This window comes from Triticum aestivum, chromosome 5D, assembly GCF_018294505.1.
Source record: "Triticum aestivum cultivar Chinese Spring chromosome 5D, IWGSC CS RefSeq v2.1, whole genome shotgun sequence".
Classification (NCBI taxonomy): Eukaryota; Viridiplantae; Streptophyta; class Magnoliopsida; order Poales; family Poaceae; genus Triticum; species Triticum aestivum.
In genome coordinates this window covers 179,669,795-179,691,841 of record NC_057808.1, presented here as the reverse complement: position 1 = coordinate 179,691,841, position 22,047 = coordinate 179,669,795, and the positions used below count along the sequence as shown (strand labels likewise).

General features: G+C 40.3%; 1 non-coding gene across 1 annotated transcript; it reads left to right on the top strand.

Annotated features, from left to right (window-relative positions):
- The first annotated feature begins 20,207 nt into the window (after positions 1–20,207).
- LOC123126924 (small nucleolar RNA R71) lies at positions 20,208–20,311 on the top strand. Its single transcript, XR_006462127.1, has one exon. It is a non-coding gene; the product is annotated as a small nucleolar RNA R71 (small nucleolar RNA).
- The last annotated feature ends 1,736 nt before the right edge of the window (positions 20,312–22,047 follow it).

The window sequence follows — 22,047 nt, the reverse complement described above, 5'->3', positions numbered from 1 at the left end:
CTACTCGCGCATATGTACGGCCAGGGCTCGCGTACATGGCTGGGTCGTAACGGAGAAACTGCGTCATCATCGTGTTCATTGGGAGCCAACTGGCTTGGATGGAACAGCCGATGTAAACGAGGCCTGGTGTACCGCAGAATGGAGGAAACGGCCTTGTGTTCTATCGGCCACGGTCGAAACGGGATCCTGTTCATCGGGAGGGGTCTGGCATACCGCAAAACGAAGGAAACGTACTTCTCTTGGACCTCCTACAGTCGAAACGGGGTCCTGTTGATCAGGAGGGGTGTGGCGTACCGCAAAACAGAGGAAATGGACTTGTGTTGGAGCGCTATGATCGAAACGAGGGTCCAGTTCATCGGGAGGGGTGTGGCGTACCACAAAACGGGACTCCACGGGATACTGTTCATCTCCACCGTCGACCTCCTCCAGCCTCCACGGGCTACTGTTCATCCACCATCGACCTCCTCCAGCCTCCACCTGCAACTGTTCATCCACGGGCTCCTGTTCATCCAGCCTCCACCGCGCGCTCCTCCACAGGCTACTGTTCATCCAGCCCTCTCCACGAGGTCATGTTCAACCACCCCTCCACGGGCTACTGTTCATCCAGCCCTCCATCGGCTACTGTTCAACCAACCCTCCAAGAGGTCGTCCCGTTCATCCAACCCCCAACCGGCTCGATCGATCGGGGTGCTGTTCATCCAACCCCCCATGGGGAAGTGTTCATCCAACACCCCAACAACGCTCACTGTTCATCAAGAGGCAGCACGTTCGATCGGCTTCAGTTAGCAGTGATACGTCTCCAACGTATCTATAATTTTTTATTGCTCCATGCTATTATATATTCTGTTTTGGATGTTTAATGGGCTTATTTATACACTTTTATATTATTTTTGGGACTAACCTATTAACCCAAGGCCCAGTGCAAATTGATGTTTTTTTGCCTATTTCAGTGTTTCATAGAAAAGGAATATCAAACGGAGTCCAAACGGAATGAAATCTTCGGGAGAGTTATTTTTGGAACAAACGTGATCCAGAGGACTTGGAGTGGACGTCAAGCAATCAACAAGGAGGCCATGAGGCAGGGGGGCGCCTACCCCCCTGGGCACACCCTCCACCCTCGTGGGCCCCTCGTGGCTCCACTGACCTACTTCTTCCTCCTATATATACCTACGTACCCCAAAACCATCGAAGAGCACCACGAAAACCTAATTCCACCGCCGCAACCTTCTGTACCCGTGAGATCCCATCTTGGGGCCTTTTCCGGTGCTCTGCCGAAGGGGGCATCGATCACGGAGGGCTTCTACATCAACACCATAGCCTCTCTGATGATGTGTGAGTAGTTTACCACAGACCTTCAGGTCCATAGTTATTAGCTAGATGGCTTCTTCTCTCTCTTTGGATCTCAATACAAAGTTCTCCTCGATCTTCTTGGAGATCTATTTGATGTAACTCTTTTTGCGGTGTGTCTGTCGAGATCCGATGAATTGTGGGTTTATGATCAAGATTATCTTTGAACAATATTTGAATCTTCTCTGAATTCTTTTATGTATTATTGGTTATCTTTGCAAGTCTCTTCGAATTATCAGTTTGGTTTGGCCTACTAGATTGATCTTTCTTGCAATGGGAGAAGTGCTTAGCTTTGGGTTCAATCATGCGGTGCTCGATCCCAGTGATAGTAGGGGAAACGACACGTATTGTATTGTTGCCATCGAGGATAAAAAGATGGGGTTTATATCATATTGCATGAGTTTATCCCTCTACATCATGTCATCTTACCTAATTCGTTACTCTGTTCTTATGAACTCAATACTCTAGATGCATGCTGGATAGCGGTCGATGTGTGGAGTAATAGTAGTAGATGCAGGCAGGAGTCGGTCTACTAGTCACGGACGTGATGCCTATATACATGATCATGCCTAGATACTCTCATAATTATGCAGTTTTCTATCAATTGCTCGACGGTAATTTGTTCACCTACCGTAATACTTATGCTATCTTGAGAGAAGCCACTAGTGAAACCTATGGGCCCCGGGTCTATTTTCCATCATATTAATCTCCCGTCAACAAGCTATTTCTATCGCTGTTTATTTTGCTTTCTTTACTTTTAGTCTTTATCATAAAAATACCAAAAATATTATCTTATCATCTCTATCAGATCTCACTTTTGCAAGTGGCCGTGAAGGGATTGACAACCCCTTTATCACGCTGGTTGCAAGGTTCTTATTTGTTTGTGTAGGTACAAGGGACTTGCGTGTGGCCTCCTACTGGATTGATACCTTGGTTCTCAAAAACTGAGGGAAATACTTACGCTACTTTGCTGCATCACCCTTTCCTCTTCAAGGGAAAACCAACGTAGTGCTGAAGAGGTAGCAAGAAGGATTTCTAGCGCCGTTGCCGGGGAGTCTACGCACAAGTCAAGACATACCAAGTACCCATCACAAACTCTTATCCCTCGCATTACATTATTTGCCATTTGCCTCTCGTTTTCCTCTCCCCCACTTCACCCTTGCTGTTTTATTCGCCCTCTCTTTCCGTTCGTCTTTTTTTCGCTTGCTTCTTGTTGTCTGTTCGCCCTAATGGCTTTGCCTAAAAATGTTGATCTTTACCTTAAAAGGTTGGAGGAAATTGAAAACAACGTCAGAAGCTTTATGACTTTGCAATTTGAGCATAATAATTTATTTAGAAATGAGCTTAAGGAACAAAAAAGATTTATCAGGTACATGAATAAAGAGCTTGATGATATGTCTAAGGAATTTTATGGCTTGAGATCTCAGTTTGCTCATCTTGAAAAATTAATAGCTCAAATTTCGGATAAGCAGCCACCATAGTCAATAAGATGGCCGCTAAACCGGAAGACTTGGAGGGGAATAAGGATGAAGATCTAAAAGTGATTGATGTATCCCCTATTAAATCTTTGTTTTGCAATATGAATCTTGATAATGATGGGACTCGAGATGAGTCAACTTTAGTTAAAGGCGTCCCAATGATTCGGAGTTTTTAGATCTTGATGCAAAATTTGGTAAAAGTGGGATTGAAGAGGTCAAAACTTTAGATAGCAATGAACCCACTATCTTGGATTTCAAGGAATTTAATTATGATAATTGTTCTTTAATAGATTATATTTCCTTGTTGCAATCCGTGCTAAATTCTCCGCATGCTTATAGTCAAAATAAGGCTTTTACTAAACATATTGTTGATGCTTTAATGCAATCTTATGAAGAAAAGCTTGAATTAGAAGTTTCTATCCCTAGAAAACTTTATGTTGAGTGGGAACCTAATATTAAAATTAAAATTAAGGATCATGAATGCTATGCTTTGTGTGATTCGGGTGCTAGTGTTTCCACAATTCCAAAAACTTTCTGTGATTTGCTAGGTTTCCGTGAATTTGATGATTGTTCCATAAACTTGCACCTTGCGGATTCCACCATTAAGAAACCTATGGGAAGAATTAATGATGTTCTTATTGTTGCAAATAGGAATTATGTGCCCATAGATTTCATTATTCTTGATATAGATTGCAATCCTTCATGTCCTATTAATCTTGGTAGACCTTTCCTTAGAACGATTGGTGCAATTATTGATATGAAGGAAGGAAATATTAGATTCCAATTTCCGTTAAGGAAAGGCATGGAACACTTTCCTAGAAATAAAATAAAATTACCTTATGAATCTATTATGAGAGCTACTTATGGATTGCCTACCAAAGATGGCAAGACCTAGATCTATCCTTGCCTTTATGCCTAGCTAGGGGCGTTAAACGATAGCGCTTGTTGGGAGGAAACCCAATTTTATTTTAGTTTCTTGCTTTTTGGTTCTGTTTAGGAATAAATAATACATATAGATTCTGTTTAGATGTGTTTTTGTGTTTTAATTAGTGTTTGTGCCAAGTAGAACCTTTGGGAAGACTTGGGGAAAGTCTTTGCGATCTTGCTGTAAAAACAGAAACTTTAGCGCTCACGAGATTAGCTACAACTGTTTACTGGAGAGTGCTATTTAGTTGATTCTTTTTGCATATGATTAATAGATAAATTACTCACGTCCAGAAATTTATTTTAGAATTGTTGGAGTTCCAGAAGTTTGTGTTAGTTACAGATAACTACAGACTGTTCTGTTTTTGACAGATTCTGTTTTTCGCGTGTTGTTTGCTTATTTTGACGAATCTATGGCTAATAATGGAGCTTATGAACCATAGAAAAGTTGGAATATAGTAGGTTTAACACCAATATAAATAAAGAATGAGTTCATTACAGTACCTTGAAGTGGTGTTTTGTTTTCTTTCGCTAACGGAGCTCACGAGATTTTCTGTTAAGTTTTGTGTTGTTAAGTTTTCAAGTTTTGGGTAAAGATTTGATGGATTATGGAACAAGGAGTGGCAAGAGCCTAAGCTTGGGGATGCCCAAGGCACCCCAAGGTAAAATCTAAGGACAATCAAAAAGCCTAAGCTTGGGGATGCCCCGGAAGGCATCCCCTCTTTTGTCTTCGTCCATCGGTAACTTTACTTGGTGCTATATTTTTATTCACCACATGATATGTGTATTGCTTGGAGCGTTTTGTATGATTTGAGTCTTTGCTTTTTAGTTCACCACAATCATCCTTGCTGTACACACCTTTTGAGAGAGACACACATTATTCGGAATTTATTAGAATAATCTATGTGCTTCACTTATATCTTTTGAGCTAAACAATTTTGCTCTAGTGCTTCACTTATATCTTTTAGAGCACGGTGGTGGTTATATTTTATAGAAATTATTGATCTCTCATGCTTCACTTATATCATTTTGAGAGTCCTTTAGAACATCATGGTAATTTGCTTTGGTTATAAAATTAGTCCTAATATGATAGGCATCCAAGATAAAACTATAAAGTGCATTGAATGCTAAGAGAAGTTTGATACTTGATAATCGTTTTGAAATATGAAGATGGTGATATTAGAGTCATGCTAGTTGAGTAGTTGTGAATTTGAGAAATACTTGTTCTAAAGTTTGTGATTCCCATAGCATGCACGTATGGTGAACCGTTATGTGATGAAGTCGGAGCATGATTTATTTATTTATTGTCTTCCTTATGAGTGGCGGTCGGGGACGAGCGATGGTGTTTTCCTACCAATCTATCCCCCTAGGAGCATGCGCGTAGTACTTCGTTTCGATAACTAATAGATTTTTGCAACAAGTATGTGAGTTCTTTATGACTAATGTTGAGTCCATGGATTATACACACTCTCATCCTTCCACCATTGCTAGCCTCTCTAATACCGTGCACCTTTCGCCGGTATCACATACCCACCATATACCTTCCTCAAAACAGCCAACATACCTACCTATTATGGCATTTCTATAGCCATTCTGAGATATATTGCCATGCAACTTACCACCATTCCATTTATTATGACACGCTTCATCATTGTCATATTGCTTTGCATGATCATGTAGTTGACATCGTATTTGTGGCAAAGCCACCTTCATAATTTTTTCATACATGTCACTCTTGATTCATTGCATATCCCGGTACACCGCCGGAGGCATTCACATAGAGTCATATTTTGTTCTAAGTATCGAGTTGTAATTCTTGAGTTGTAAGTAAATAAATGTGTGATGATCATTATTAGAGCATTGTCCCATGTGAGGAAAGGATGATGGAGACTATGATTCCCCCATAAGCCGGGATGAGACTCCGGACGAAAAAAAGAAAGAAAAGAGGCCAAAAGAAAAAAGAGGAAAGAAGGCCCAAATAAAAAAATTGAGAGAAAAAGAGAGAAGGGACAATGTTACTATCCTTTTTGAACACTTGTGCTTCAAAGTAGCACCATCATCTTCATGATAGAGAGTCTCCTATGTTGTCACTTTCATATACTAGTGGGAATTTTACATTATAGAACTTGGCTTGTATATTCCAATGATGGGCTTCCTCAAAATGCCCTAGGTCTTCGTGAGCAAGCGAGTTGGATGCACACCCCCTTAGTTTCTTTTGTTGAGCTTTCATACACTTATAGCTCTAGTGCATCCGTTGCATGGCAATCCCCACTAACTCACATTGATATCTATTGATGGGCATCTCCCAAGCCCATTGATACGCCTAGTTGATGTGAGACTATCTTCTCATTTTTTGTCTTCTCCACAACCACCATTCTATTCCACTTATAGTGCTATATCCATGGCTCACGCTCATATATTGCTTGAAGATTGAAAAAGTTTGAGAACATCAAAAGTATGAAACAATTGCTTGGCTTGTCATCAGGGTTGTGCATGATTTAAATACTTTGTGTGGTGAAGATAGAGAATAGCCAGACTATATGATTTTGTAGGGATAACTTTCTTTGGCCATGTTATTTTGAGAAGACATGATTGCTTTGTTAGTATGCTTGAAGTATTATTATTTTCATGTTAATATTAAACTTTTATCTTGAATCTTTCGGATCTGAACATTCATGCCACAATAAAGAGAAATACATTGAAGAATATGCTAAGTACCATTCCACATCAAAAATTCTGTTTTATCATTTACCTACTCGAGCACGAGCAGGAATTAAGCTTGGGGATGCTTGATACGTCTCCAACGTATCCATAATTTTTTATTGCTCCATGCTATTATATATTCTGTTTTGGATGTTTAATGGGCTTATTTATACACTTTTATGTTATTTTTGGGACTAGCCTATTAACCCAAGACCCAGGGCAAATTGCTGTTTCTTTGGCTATTTGAGTGTTTCGCAGAAAAGGAATATCAAACGGAGTCCAAACGGAATGAAACCTTCGGGAGAGTTATTTTTGGAACAAACGTGATCCAAAGGACTTGGAGTGGACGTCAAGCAATCAACGAGGAGGCCACGAGGCAGGGGGCGCGCCTACCCCCTGGGCGCGCCCTCCACCCTCGTGGCTCCACCGACCTACTTCTTCCTCCTATATATACCTACGTACCCCGAAACCATCAAAGAGCACCACGAAAACCTAATTCCACTGCCGCAACCTTCTGTACCCGTGAGATCCCATCTTGGGGCCTTTTCCAGTGCTCTGCCGGAGGGAGCATCGATCAAGGAGGGCTTCTACATCAACACCATAGCCTCTCCGATGATGTGTGAGTAGTTTACCACAGACCTTCAAGTCCATAGTTATTAGCTAGATGGCTTCTTCTCTCTCTTTGGATCTCAATACAAAGTTCTCCTCGATCTTCTTGGAGATCTATTTGATGTAAATCTTTTTGCGGTGTGTCTGTCGAGATCCGATGAATTGTGGGTTTATGATCAAGATTATCTATGAACAATATTTGAATCTTCTCTGAATTCTTTTATGTATGATTGGTTATCTCTGCAAGTCTCTTCGAATTATCAGTTTGGTTTGGCCTACTAGATTGATCTTTCTTGCAATGGGAGAAGTGCTTAGCTTTGGGTTCAATCATGCGGTGCTCGATCCCATTGACAGTAGGGGAAACGACATGTATTGTATTGTTGCCATCGAGGATAAAAAGATGGGGTTTATATCATATTGCATGATTTTATCCCTCTACATCATGTCATCTTACCTAATGCGTTACTCTGTTCTTATGAACTTAATACTCTAGATGCATGCTGGATAGCGGTCGATGTGTGGAGTAATAGTAGTAGATGCAGGCAGGAGTCGGTCTACTAGTCACGGACGTGATGCCTATATACATGATCATGCCTAGATATTCTCATAATTATGCACTTTTCTATCAATTGCTCGACAGTAATTTGTTCACCTACCGTAATACTTATGCTATCTTGAGAGAAGCCACTAGTGAAACCTATGGCCCCGGGTCTATTTTCCATCATATTAATCTCCCGTCAACAAGCTATTTCTATCGCCATTTATTTTGCTTTCTTTACTTTTAGTCTTTATCATAAAAATACCAAAAATATTATCTTATCATCTCTATCAGATCTCACTTTTGTAAGTGGCCGTGAAGGGATTGACAACCCCTTTATCGTGTTGGTTGCAAGGTTCTTATTTGTTTGTGTAGGTATGAGGGACTTGCGTGTGGCCTCCTATTGGATTGATACCTTGGTTCTCAAAAACTGAGGGAAATACTTACGCTACTTTGCTGCATCACCCTTTCCTCTTCAAGGGGAAACCAACGCAGTGCTCAAGAGGTGCAAGCAACAGTAGCGAAGGAATCGGTCGATCGGGTTCAGTTAACAGCCATCGATCGATCGCTCGGGTTCAGTAACGCGTAGCCTGCAGTGCAATCGCTCGGGTTCAGTTAGAGCCCAACGCCTCGCTCGGGTTCAGTTAGAACGCAACACCTCGCACACGCGCGTACGTGTACAAGAGAAACGCGCATCGCTCGGCCCCGACCACCCACCATAACCGGGAACTCCCCGATATTTTCCTCGCCCTTGCTTCTACCACAGTTTTTTCCATCATGGACGACCCAAAGAATGTCATGCATCTGCGTCTCCGGCCCGCACAGGACGAAAAGCCCATTTTCTGTCATGATTTTTTGTCATAGAAGTAGGAGCCCACCACATCTATGATGATACCGGGTTTTCTCACAATTATCGTCATAGAAGTGTCATAAGCATGACAGGAAAAAAATCGTTCGCCCCAAAATGTCACGGATGAGTCTTTTTTGTAGTGTCTTCTATGATTGCTAACACTCACCACATACATATGAGCAAAACGTTTCAACCGGACACATAGAAAGATAGGGGCTTATTGTTTTGCCTCCTAACGTATTCACCTCAAGGGTGATGTCAACAATAATAACTCATGCTACCCATATTCAACGGGACATATGTGCCTAGATCTTTCCTCAGCACATGATGCTTGCCAAAAGAGAAAAATAAAGGGATAATTAGATTTATGCCCCTAGTTGTGTCCCACTCGTCTGTTTTAACCCTAATTCCCAAAAGTCACTGGTTCTGTCCAAGTCACTTTGCTCCTATTATGCTTTTTCCCTTTGACCGTTTGACCATCAGTTTGAAAACTTCATAACTAATTCATACTAAATCAAAAAAATGCAAATAAGATACCAAAATGTTCAGAAAAACATCACCTATATGTCAGTGTCATTTGCATTCATGAAAAAAGTGTTGGAAAGTGCCCATCCGAGTTTTAGCTCTTATGCTACCACCATGAATAGTATAATCTAAAAAAGTTCAAAAATTGAAAAAAAAACTTGGTGGCAAAGAATGACAAATATTTTCAGTGCCTGCCAAGTTTCATCAGGGAATAACATTCGTGGGTGCCGTGGAAAAAAAACAATCAGCACTCCAAAATAGATTATTTTTTTGCCACGACTTCCACGAATGTCGTTCCCTAATGAAACTTGGCAAGCACTTAGAACATTTATTGTTCTTCGCCACCATATTTTTTTTGAATTTGTTTGAATTTTTTTGAGTTCACTATTCATGGTGGTATCAAAAGAGCTAAAACTCGGATGTGCACTTTCCAACACTTTTTTCATGAATGCAAATGACACTGGCATATAGGTGATGTTTTTCTGAACATTTTGGTATCTTATTTGCATTTTTCTGATTCAGTATGAATTAGTTATGAAGTTTTCAAACTGACGGTCAAACGGTCAAAGGGCAAAAGCATAAGAGGAGCAAAGTGACTCGGACAGAACTGGTGACTTTTGGGAATTAGGGGTAAAACAGATGAGTGGGACACAACTAGGGGCATAAATCTAATTATCCCAAAAATAAAAAGGAATAGAGAGAATAACTTTGACTCTTTGCATAAAAATAAATACTGAAAAATAAAAGATAGGCCCTTCGCAGAGGGAACCAGAGGTTGCCATGCGCTTATTTGTTTGTATGCTCAACCCCTTAGTGCAAAATAACATCATGTTATATTGCCCCTTATGATAGCAACCTTTATTATGCAGTCTGTCGCTTTTATTCTTTGCCATCACAAGTTCGTTCAACGCTCAAATTTCTCTTACACTAAATTATCTCACACTTTTAGAAGCAATTTTTATTGCCTTATTACACTGATGACAACTTACTTGAAGAATCTTATTCAATCCTTAGGTAGGTATGGTGGACTCTTGAAAATAAGATTTGGGTTTAAGGGGTTTTGGATGCACAAGTAGTATCTCTACTTGGTGCGGAATTTTTGGCTAGCAAAGATGGGGGGCAAGCACCACATGTTGAACGATCTATGACAATATGACTTCTATGTGAATATGAGCAAACATAAATCATTACGTTGTCTTCCTTGTCCAACGTCAACAATTTTGGCATATAATATTTTGATGGGGGCTCACAATCACAAAAGATTTCCATGATAGTGTATTTGCATGTGAAAGTTCTCTTCCTTATACTAATTATTCGTGAATGTATGACCAAAATTTTATTGTCAGGCCTCAAAATATTTCACTTTCTAAACCCTATGTGAAGCTACCACTAGGCATGATATAATTTCAACTTCATGACATTCAATTTATTCAACAATTTACTCATAGGATATAAGTGAAGCACAAGAGCAATTCCAAAGAAAAGAGCTTCGTTGACGGGATGTGAATGCCGCTTACTTATCCTCCTTGGCAACAATTTGAGGACTCTATTTTATTTAAAAACTTTCAGATCTAAGTATTTTATTAAAACAGCAAGTAAAACAAAAATAAAATGACATTCTTAGAATAGCACAACTCATGTGAAGAAGCAAATACTTAGGCTCAACCGATACTAACCGATAATTGTTGAAGAAGAAAGCTGGGATACCTACCGGGGCATCCCAAGCTTAGACGCTTGAGACTTCTTGAAATATTAGCTTGGGGTGCCTTGGGCATCCACAATCTTGAGTTTTTTTGTCTCCTTAATTCTTCTCATATCACGGTTTTCCTAAATCTGAAAAGCTTCATCCACACAAAACTCAACAAGAACTCATGAGATAAGTTAGTATAAACCAATGCAAAAACCTTATCATTCTCTACTGTAGCAAATCACTAAAATTATTATTCAACATTGCATACTAAATGCCTCTGCATATTTAATACTCCTATCCTCAAATAGAATCATTAAACAAGCAAACATATGTAAACAATGCAAACACAACAGCAATCTGCCAAAACAGTACAGTCTGTAAAGAATGCAAGAGTATCAATACTTGTTCAACTCCAAACATTATGAAATTCTACCACACTGTAGAAAATTTATCAGAGCTTATTATGCAAAAAGTTTCAACATTTTATCACATTCTTACTTTCCTCGGGAATTTTTGCAACATCGATAAACTTTCTGTTTTCAAACAGCAACATGTATACTTGCAAGATAAGCATGGCAAAGGATATCAATGCCACTTTTATTGAAATAAAATATGCAAAAAGTTAATATAAATAACAGAAAGCAAATACAAATAAAATAAAATGACACTCCAAGAAAAACACATATCATGTGACGAAGGAAAACATAGCTCCAAGTGAGGTTACCGATAATGTTGGAGACGAAAGAGGGGATGCCTTCCGGGGCATCCCCAAGCTTAGTTGCTTGGATATTCCATGAATATTATCTTGGGGTGCCTTGGGCATCCCCAAGCTTAGGGTCTTGTCACTCCTTATTCTCCTCATATCGATATCTCACCCAAAACTTGAAAACTTCAATCACATAAAACTTAACGATACTTCATAATTGCTTCCACACAATTCCTACTGTATCATATCATTTCCACAATTTATATTGAGCAATATAAGCCATAGAAACTAAAAAGCAAGCAAACTATGCATTGAAAACAGAATCTGTCAAAAACAGAACAGTCTGTAGTAATCTGTATTCAAACCATACTTAAGCTACTCCAAAAATTATGAAAAAATTAGGACCACGTGAGAAATTTGTATATTAAACTTCTGCAAAAAGAATAAACTCAAAATCACTCTTCTGTTAAAAATTAGACTTATTTTCGTGAGCGCTAAAGTTTTTGTTTTTCAGCAGGCTCAAATCAACTATCAGCTAACAAGATCCAAAGGCTTTACTTGGCACTTTATTGAAACAAAAGCAATAAAACATGATCAATACAGTAGCACAATCATGTTAACACACGAAAATAGTAAGTAAAAGTGTTTGGTTGTCTCCCAACAAGCGCTTTTCTTTAATGCCTTTTAAGCTAGGCATGATGATTTCAATGATGCTCGCATAAAAGATAAGAATTGAAACATAAAGAGAGCATCATGAAGCATATGACTAGCACATTTAGGTCTAAACCACTTCCTATGCATAGGGATTTTGTGAGCAAACAACTTATGGGAGCATGAATCAACTAGCATAGGAAGGCAAAACAAGTGCAACTTTAAAACAATCAACACATAGAGACGAAACTTGATATTATTGAGATATGCAAGAGCATAAGTTCCTTCCTCATAATAATTTTTAGAAAAATCATGAGTGGATTCAAGAATATAACCATCACATACAACACTCTTTTCATGATGCACAAGCATAGAAGATTTATCACTCTTTATGGCATACATGTCATCATAATAATCAGCTATACCAATATAAAAAGACCCAGTGGGGCAGATCCAACAGATCTCGGCCATCCATTCGCGTTCATCCAATAGTTGTTATTGTCCTAATGGTGAGCGACTAAACGCGTTTAATGCTAAACACAACTTTCTCTTCCATGATCACCTTCCTTTGCCACGAAAGGAAAGAAACTGCCCACGTCAATCAATCAAGAAAGAAAGGAAAGTATGTTCTCTTCCGTGATCACCTTTCAGTGGCACGAAAGGAATTAAACTGCCCACGTCAATCAAGAAAGAAAGGAAAATAACCGCTGCATCATCGCTCCGCTCCCAATCGCCTCCAGCCGCCGCACCTTCACGACGCCTCCCCCCATCGCCTCCAGCCGCCGCACCTTCACGACGCCTTCCCCCATCGCCTCTAGCCGTCGCACCTTCACGACGCCTCCCCTCCCATCTCTGTGTTGCCCCAACCCATCGCCTCGCCTGTCGGCGGCACCGCCTCCCTACACTGCTTGGCCGGCCGCCAGGAACGGTGCCTCCTCCTACACCACCTGGCTTGGTTGTCGGGGACGGCGCATCCTCCTACAGCCAGCCGTCTGGAAGCCGCCTCCTACACCGCCTAGCAGGCCGTCGGGGACGCCTCATGTTCCTCGGTGTTATTCGTCGTCCATCCTGGCGGCTCCGTGGACAACTGCCTCACTAGCTTGGCATCCTCCAACGGGATCCTTTGATCTCTTTCTTGGTGGGGAGAATGGCGAGCAACATAGTCAACAGTGGTCTCTCTTCCATGGTCGACATCGAGCAGGTCCCAGCGGACGTTGCCCCCCCCTTGGTGCCATTCCGTGGTCGACATCGAGCAGGTGCCTAAACCCTAAACCCTAAACCCCCCCCCCCCCCCGGGAACCAACCCAGGCTCAAGCGACGACTATGGCCTTTGGATGTGTAGAAGTCTACCTATGCATTTGTTCTCACCAAGATGAAGGGAACTGCATAGTGTTGTCCATATGAAAAAACCAAGTCAATGTGATTCATCAAGTACATTCACAAGCAGTCTGGTATAAAACTGACCTTCCTGTTATCATCTAGATGCTTATTATTTTATTTTGCCTTACTATAAAGATGCATATTGATCATCTTATAGATGTTGTTATTTATATGAAAGGGCACAAAAGTAGCGTAGATAGTAGTACTGCAAATCTTGGAGTTGTTGCTATGTTGAAGCTAATATTCCGAACCTGAGGTGACAAGATGTAGGATCTTTGCTGGTTGCAACAAGCCCCATTTGAGAGGTCCATCATATTGGTGAAGGAAAATTGATAGCTCATTGCTCAGGTCTTATCCTTTTTAGAAGATAGCCAGCGATGTCGGAAATTCAGTGATGGCATATTTATGAAAAAAACATCATGACAACTAGCCATTGGTAAGTCTCTGTGCTCTATTATTTTCCTTCTACTAGGCATCAAGGTCAGTAAAATATCTTCATGCTTCTCCAATCATACTAGATTTACTAAAAGATTAAGTCGACATTATTTCTTTCACTTTTTTGTATAATCCATTGTGCACACAATAGTGGGTCGGATGATTGATTTCACTGGAATTTGCGCGTAATTAAGTCATGGCTGATGCAAAGTTAATTTACAGTTTTCTTTTGTTGCTATTCAGTACTTCAGAAGTCTATTTTGTTTAATTGATTGAATGGAGTTTGTTTTGTGGTTTCATATGATGAGTTTGTCAAGATCGGGATTAAGTATACGCATGTGGTATTAGGTATCACCTGCTATTAAATAACATTCATGCATCAAATGTAGTGATATTGATTCATTTCTTAATACTTCATCAATTTGGCAAATGTCAGAGATAATTGAAGGTGGCACATATGTCTGCTATATAACCACTACGACACAAATATACTATTAGAGATGTGTTCTCCGACTGACAAAGGACATCTTGATGCAACATGCGAGGCTTAGAATTATTGCTAAGAAGATTAATCGTGCTTTGCACGTGCAAACTTACTAGTCATAGATAGCAACTTCATTGTCATAATCAATTGAAACCTCTTCCAAAATAGTGGATGTATCACTAAATAAAGTCATGACCGCTCCAAATCCACTTTCATCAATATTGTAATAAGATTAAACACCCTAAAAAATAGTGCGATCACTACTACCTAGAGTTGACACTCTTCCAAACCCAGTTTTATCAATGTAATCATCATAAATAGGAGGCATGTTATCATCATAATAAATTTTCTTATCGAATGTAGAAGGAATCAAAGGATCATATTCATTAAGCAAAGCATCCCCAAGCTTAGGACAAGCATTATTTCCAGCAAATAAATCTTCAAACATGTCATACTCATTAAACATAGCATCCCCAAGCTTGTGGTTTTGCATATCATCACAATCATTCTTATCAGTAGCATGAATGGCACCAATAGTATAGCAAACATTATTATCATATTCTTCCAAGCAAGTACTTAAAAGATTTTCAAGATCATAAGGGATATCGTTGTCTTCCCAATCATAATCATTACAAAAAGTAGTAGGTATCACAAAATCATACTCAATATCATCATCCTCCATCAACATATTTGATTCACTTTCATGAGGCACAATGGTGATAGGAGCAACATTATTTGGGAGAGATACCTTTTTACCTTTATTCTTTCTTCTTTTCTTCTTCTTCACCACATCATGTGTGGGTTTAATTAATTTTTCAAGCTTCTTGTTGAAGAGATTGATTGGATAGGAAGCTCCTCCTCGTTACCTGATTCATCATAATAAACACTAGGAGGGTATTGGGAAACATTTTCCCTTTCATTAGTACTCTCTTCGTATTCCATTTGTTTTCTTGTCTTTAGGTAGTTGGCAATATAAGGATTCTCAATGCAATTTACCGCACAAAACATATAAATTTCTTCTAGATCAAAATCAAGAAACCTCTCGGGATTTGGAAAACCCTTAGTTATATGTTTCATTTCTTCATACCCCAAAAGAAGATTAAGCTCTTTATGAAGCTCAAGGGTAATCAAGTTATCACAATTTTTGGACACGATTTGATTATGAAATAATTTGCATTGGAGATTTAAATGACCAAGTTCATTGCAAAGTTCACAAGGATGGCGAAAAAATTACATCTTTCCGCACAATCATCTAGCCTCTCTTGCACCTTTTTCGTTTCCAAATATTTATGCTTCTTACAAAATCTATCTTCCCTTTTTGGTGTGCAAAGGCACTCTCAATTCACTCCGCAAAAAGTGACATGCTTATAAGAAACATTTTTGTCATGACTTGTGCAATCATCATTAGCATTTTGGATATTCAAAGAATTCACACTAACAACATTGCAATCATGCTCATCATTCAAATATTTTGTGCCAAGCATTTTATTGACTCCTTCTTGTAACAACTGAGCACGATTTTCCGAACCATCATTTTCAAGAAAGATATTATAAAGATGATCAATAATATGATGCAACCTCAATTCCATTTTTTTGTAGTTTTCTTTTATAAACCAAACTAGTGATAAAACAAGAAACTAAAAGATTCAATTGCAAGATCTAAAGATATAACTTCATGCACTCACCTCCCCTGCAACGGCGCCAGAAAAGAGCTTGATGTCTACTACGCAACTTTATTCTTGTAGACACGTGTTGGGCCTCCAAGCGCAGAGTTCTGTAGGACAATAGCAATTTTCCCTCAAGTGGATGACCTGAGGTTTATCAATCCGTGAGAGGTGTAGGATGAAGATGGTCTCTCTCAAATGACCTGCAACCAAATACAAGAAAACTCTTGTGTCCCCAATACAACCAATACAATGGAAAATTGTATAGGTGCACTATTTCGGCGAAGAGATGGTGATAAAAGTGTAATATTGATGGTAGAAATATATTTTCATAATCTGAATAAATAAAAACAGCAAGGTAGCAAATAGTAAACGGGCACAAAAATGGTATTGCAATGCTTGAAAATGAGGCTTAGGGTCCGTACTTTCGCTAATGCAATCTCTCAACAATGCTAATATAATTGGATCATATAACCACCCCTCAAAGTGTGATGAAGAATCACTCCAAAGTTCCTATCTAGCGGAGAACATAAGAATAAATTGTTTGTAGGGTACGAAACCACCTCAAAGCTATTCTTTCCGTTCGATCTATTCAAGAGTTCGTACTAAAATAATGATTGAGTGTAAGTACAGTGCGGTTTTTCACCCAAACTGCGAGGGTCGTGTTCTGCTCAGGGACTAGGCGACGGCAACTATATTCGGCTAAAGCTAGGTAATAAAATTCATATGATGGGAAGAGAAAATAAACCTAAACTATCAAGATTGTAGCCAATGAAAATGCGAATAAGCAAAGGTAGATTCAGATTTTACTCAAAATCTTTTTGGTATTTTCATTACACATGAGAATCTAAAACACTAACAACAAGCGAGAATCAATATTAGGGAAAGCTGCTAGACAAGAGCACGTATAACTATCAAACATGTAATAGAGGGAAGAGACAAGGTTGTAGGACAGAATATATATGTATCACATCACAGACAAACACATATTTATATATATTCCCATGTACTTGAGCTAACACAAGGACTACAAAATGGAACAAGTTCACAAGGTTGAACACAAACAGAAGCTAGCAGATTACTAACTTGGAAAGCAAAATCACATAGACCAAATATTAAATGTGCACTATAGCTACAAGTACGAAACAGTACACAAGTTCACCTAGCAGTTTATAGAATTTTGCAAGAAGTAAAGAGAGAAGAGAAGCAGCAGCAGTTCGGGTTCAGAGAAGAAGACAGCAGCAAGAGGCGTGGGCAAGAAGAGAGCAGCAGTAGCAGGTTGAGAGAAGGAGAATGAGCAGCAGAAATGAGAGTTGAGAGAGGAGTCGCACAAGGCACTAGGGAGAGAGAAGCAGCAGAGAGGGTTGAGGGCGAGCAGCAGCATGTTCAGGAAGCAGAGGCAGCAGCAGTTAAGAGAAGGCATCAGCAAGGAGGCGCAAAAGAGAAGGAGCAGCAGGGGCATTAGGAAGAGAGGATCGACGGAGAGGGAGAGGTCACGTGGAGGACCAGATGCCCGTGCTTGCCCTTGTCTGGTCGGGCGCGCGATGTGCGGTGGTGGCTGGAGATGGTGGCGCTGGTGGATGAAGTTGGTGGTGAGAGGTGGATGTTTGTGGTGGGTGTGCTGATGGTGAGGAGGCGCACCACCACGCCGGCCTGGCCGTGGTGGCGGCCGGAGGTGGAGAAGGAGGGGTGAGGGAGAGAGATGAGTAGCCAGGCCCGATGGGGAATGGAGGCGTGCTAGGGATTTTGATCCCCTCACGCCTGATCTGGACATTTTCACATTGACCCTCCTGCTTTCTTCTTTCTTCACAAGAAGATCCCTTCTCTTCTTTAGCTTGCCCCTGGTAACTTCTTTTCTTCTCGCTCGGGTCCTTGACTCCATCACTTGATCATTTGTAGTAGAAGGATTTTGTGCCTTGTCGCACTTTTCTGCAAAATAAACAAGTGACTAGTCAACAATCCTTTTATATGATTTTCATTCAATTATTCTATATTTAAAACAAGAATTGGTGGTCAGAACTCAACAAATGGTATATTTGTATGCCAAAATTATGTATAAGAAATGTGCTTATCAAGTTCCCCCACACTTAAATCTTTGCTTGTCCTCAAGCAAGGGCATATGACAAGAGCAAGAACATGAACAGTGAACTGACTAGAGAATGTCAAGTGAAGTAGATCTCTAAACAGTGTATGCTTTGGACTTGGCTAGTGAAAATTAATGGTTAACAGTGCTACATGTCAATAGGACACTAGTAAACTCAATCATTTTAAACTTTTACAAAGATAAAAGTGGATCAACAAGTTCAAATGCTGATTGTGCGAAAGGGTTCCTAAAGAGAGCATGATCCCAAAAAAAAACTTATTACCCGGAACATAACATTATGGTTGAAGCACTTATTGAATTTGAAGGAAGTAATGATAATATTTTATCGATCTCACCAAAAGAACATACCACCGATCCCGAGAACATGGTATACACCTGGCTCGACCAATTATTAGTTTTTTTGTTTGTCTCCCCAAAGGAACATACCACCGATCCCGTGAACATGGTAGACACCTGGTTCGACAATTACATTTTTATTATTAATTACTGCCCAAGCTAACCCGATTTCACATGCCACCGATCCAGGGAACATGACATGCTAATGTAGGTAGTCAGAATTATTTATTCATTATTACCTTTTTAACAAATGAATACAAAAAGGAAACAAGAATCATCACTCATCCAGGCATGGTTCACATACTACCGATCCAGGGAACATAGTATGCTAGTCCATAGTGGTGAATGATTGCTCTGAAGGGGAACACACTTGGCACAAAATCAGCATCTAACAATTGATGATCTAGGTGTATCCAAGTAAATGCAGAAAATGATGAAGTTTTCTAGTGTACTAGGGATTTGAGCACTCACAACTAATAACTTTCACTAATTTCAGCAAAGCAAGCAGTATGTAGATCACTAGTTTACAAGGCATCCACAAATCAGTTTACATATTCACATCAAGCACCATATGTCAAAGGTAAAATTCAGTGGGACAACGTTTAAGAAATGGCTCAAGCAACCCAAATAGCAATTGATTTTAGCATGTATCAATGGATGATATATTCAGATTGGGGACATGAAACAACTCACCGGGTTTATATAGGAAGTAGCACTCGCTCAACACTCTCTAAACTGCAGCTCTTCTCTTTTTGCTTCTCTATCCCCATGCCTGCTCCAGCTTCATTCTTCTTCGCGTGTGCACATTGGTTCTCCTCATCACCATGCCGTGAATCCACCAGGATCCCATGGGATGTCATCTCGAACTTGGTCAGCCCACAATGAATGGTGCACAAGCGTAAACCTGAAAGAACACTCAACAAACAAGCCAATACAAATGATAGGGATAATGCCCTCTAAGTCATCAATAGAGTATCCTATCACATAAGCATATCTATTGAGCATATGATAAATAGATATCATCAATAAATCGCTTGGTGCATAGGCAGTATCCATGATATGGCATATCTTGTCGAGAAAGCTGATATCATACCTGAGATACTTGGGAAGAAGCTTCATGACTACCTCAATTGAAGATACCAAGTGAGGTGTGGTAGTAGAAATTTCCACTGGACTCATGTCAACAAGTGAAATAGTAGAGCTTGGCTCCTTGACATCTGAATCCACCTCATCATAATTAACGATGAAGCTCTCCATCTCAGGCTCAAGTGTCGAGGAATCAATGCGGCTAACATCATTGAAGGTGAACTTCTCCATATCTGGCTCTAGCAGCACATGATCAATATCAACTAAAGGTGACTCCTCAATATAAAAAACAACTAACTGCAGCTCTGGCTCATCCATGGAAGAATCATCACAATGCAAAACTAAATCTCCAACACTAGTATCCATATGATCTTAAGTGTGTGTGTCAACTACGATGGTGTCATCATCATCAAAGATAATCCATGAAAGCTCAATCTTGTTACACGAAGAAACTGGTTCCGACTTCTGTGTAAGAATTTGTGGCTGAGGTGTAGTGATTTGTTGCAAGCAAACCAATGAATAAGACCTGGGCTTCTTATTGTACCACTGAAGTTGGTGGAAAGCTATGCTCTCAATCAACAGAAAAGCTTCATCAAGTGTCTTGTTTGTAATAGCTCCACCCGCTGCCATATCGACGTAAGCTCGAGTGTCCGAAGTCAATCCTCTATAGAATATCTGCAACTCTAACCATCTCTCGAGCCCGTGGTTAGGACATCTCCTGAATAAAGCCTTGTATCTCTCCCAAGCATCATACAAGCTCTCGTATTCACGCTGAACAAAATTGAAGATCTCATCTCGAATCGCAGACTGCATGTGTAGTGGGAAATATCTATCCAAGAAAGCTCGTGATATCTCATTCCAACCGAATGATCTTGATGGCAAGGATCGATACCAAGCACGAGCATCATCTCGGAGAGAGAATGTGAACAGCATGCACTTGATAACATCTTGAGGAACTCCATGATACTTTACTGTATCTGAATACTCCATGACTCGGAGCAAGTGCTCATAAGGGTCTTCAGTAGGCAGACCTCCAAACTATTGTTGTTGAACCAAAGCAATAAGACTAGGTTTCAGCTCGAAGTTCTCTGCCTCAATAGTTGGCCAAACCGGTCCTGTGATATAGCATTGACTTTTAGGCATCCAAAGATCACGAAGCAATGCCATCTTAACCGAGTGTAACTATAGAACAACCTGCAATTAGTTCAGATTTCCTACGAACACTCATAAATAGTAAACACTAGTCAGAAAGTTAGTATCCTAATAAGCCGAAGCAACAAAAAGTAAAAAGGTAAAAGAAGCATAGAAATAAATTTGACTAGAAATTTAAACAAAAAACTATACTAAGCCTAGTCTATAGCTTCACACAATCGTTCGACGCTAGTCCCCGGCAACGGCGCCAAAATGATCGAGTGTAAGTACAGTGGGGTTTTTCGCCCAAACTGCGAGTGTCGTGTTCTCCTCAGGGACTAGGTGACGGTAACTATATTCGGCTAAATCTAGGTAATACAATTCAGATGATGGGAAGAGAAAATAAACATAAACTATCAAGATTGTCGCCAATGAAAATGCGAATAAGCAAAGGTAGATTCAGATTTTACTCAATATCTTTTTGGTATTTTCATTATACATGAGAATCTAAAACACTAACAACAAACGAGAATCAATATTAGGAAAAGCTGCTAGACAAGAGCACGTATAACTATCAAACATGTAATAGAGGGAAGAGACAAAGTTGTAGGACAGAATATATATGTATCACATCACAGACAAACACATATTTATATATATCCCATGTACTTGAGTTAACACAAGGACTACAAAATGGAACAAGTTCACAAGGTTGAACACAAACACAAGCTAGCAGATTACTAACTTGGAAAGCAAAATCACATAGACCAAATATTAAATGTGCACTATAGCTACAAGTACGAAACAGTACACAAGTTCACCTAGCAGTTTACAGAATTTTGCAAGAAGTAAAGAGAGAAGAAGCAGCAGCAGTTTGGGTTCAGAGAAGAAGACAGCAGCAAGAGGCGTGGGCAAGAAGAGAGCAGCAGTAGCAGGTTGAGAGAAGAAGAATGAGCAACAGAAATGAGAGTTGAGAGAGGAGTCGCACAAGGCACCAGGGAGAGGGAAGCAGCAGAGAGGGTTGAGGGCAAGCAGCAGCAGGTTCAGGAAGCAGAGGCAGCAGCAGTTCAGAGAAGGCATCAGCAAGGAGGCGCAAAGAGAAGGAGCAGCAGGGGCATCAGGAAGAGAGGATCGGCGGAGAGGGAGAGGTCACGCGGCGGACCAGACGCCCGTGCTCGCCCTTGTCTGGTCGAGCGCGCGAGGTGCGGCGGTGGCTGGAGATGGTGGCGCTGGTGGATGAAGTTGGTGGTGAGTGGTGGATGTTTGTGGTGGGTGTGCTGATGGTGCGGAGGCGCACCACCACGCCGGCCTGGCCGTGGTGGCGGCCGGAGGTGGAGAAGGAGGGGTGAGGGAGAGAGATGAGTAGCCAGGCCCGATGGGGAATGGAGGCGTGCTAGGGATTTTGA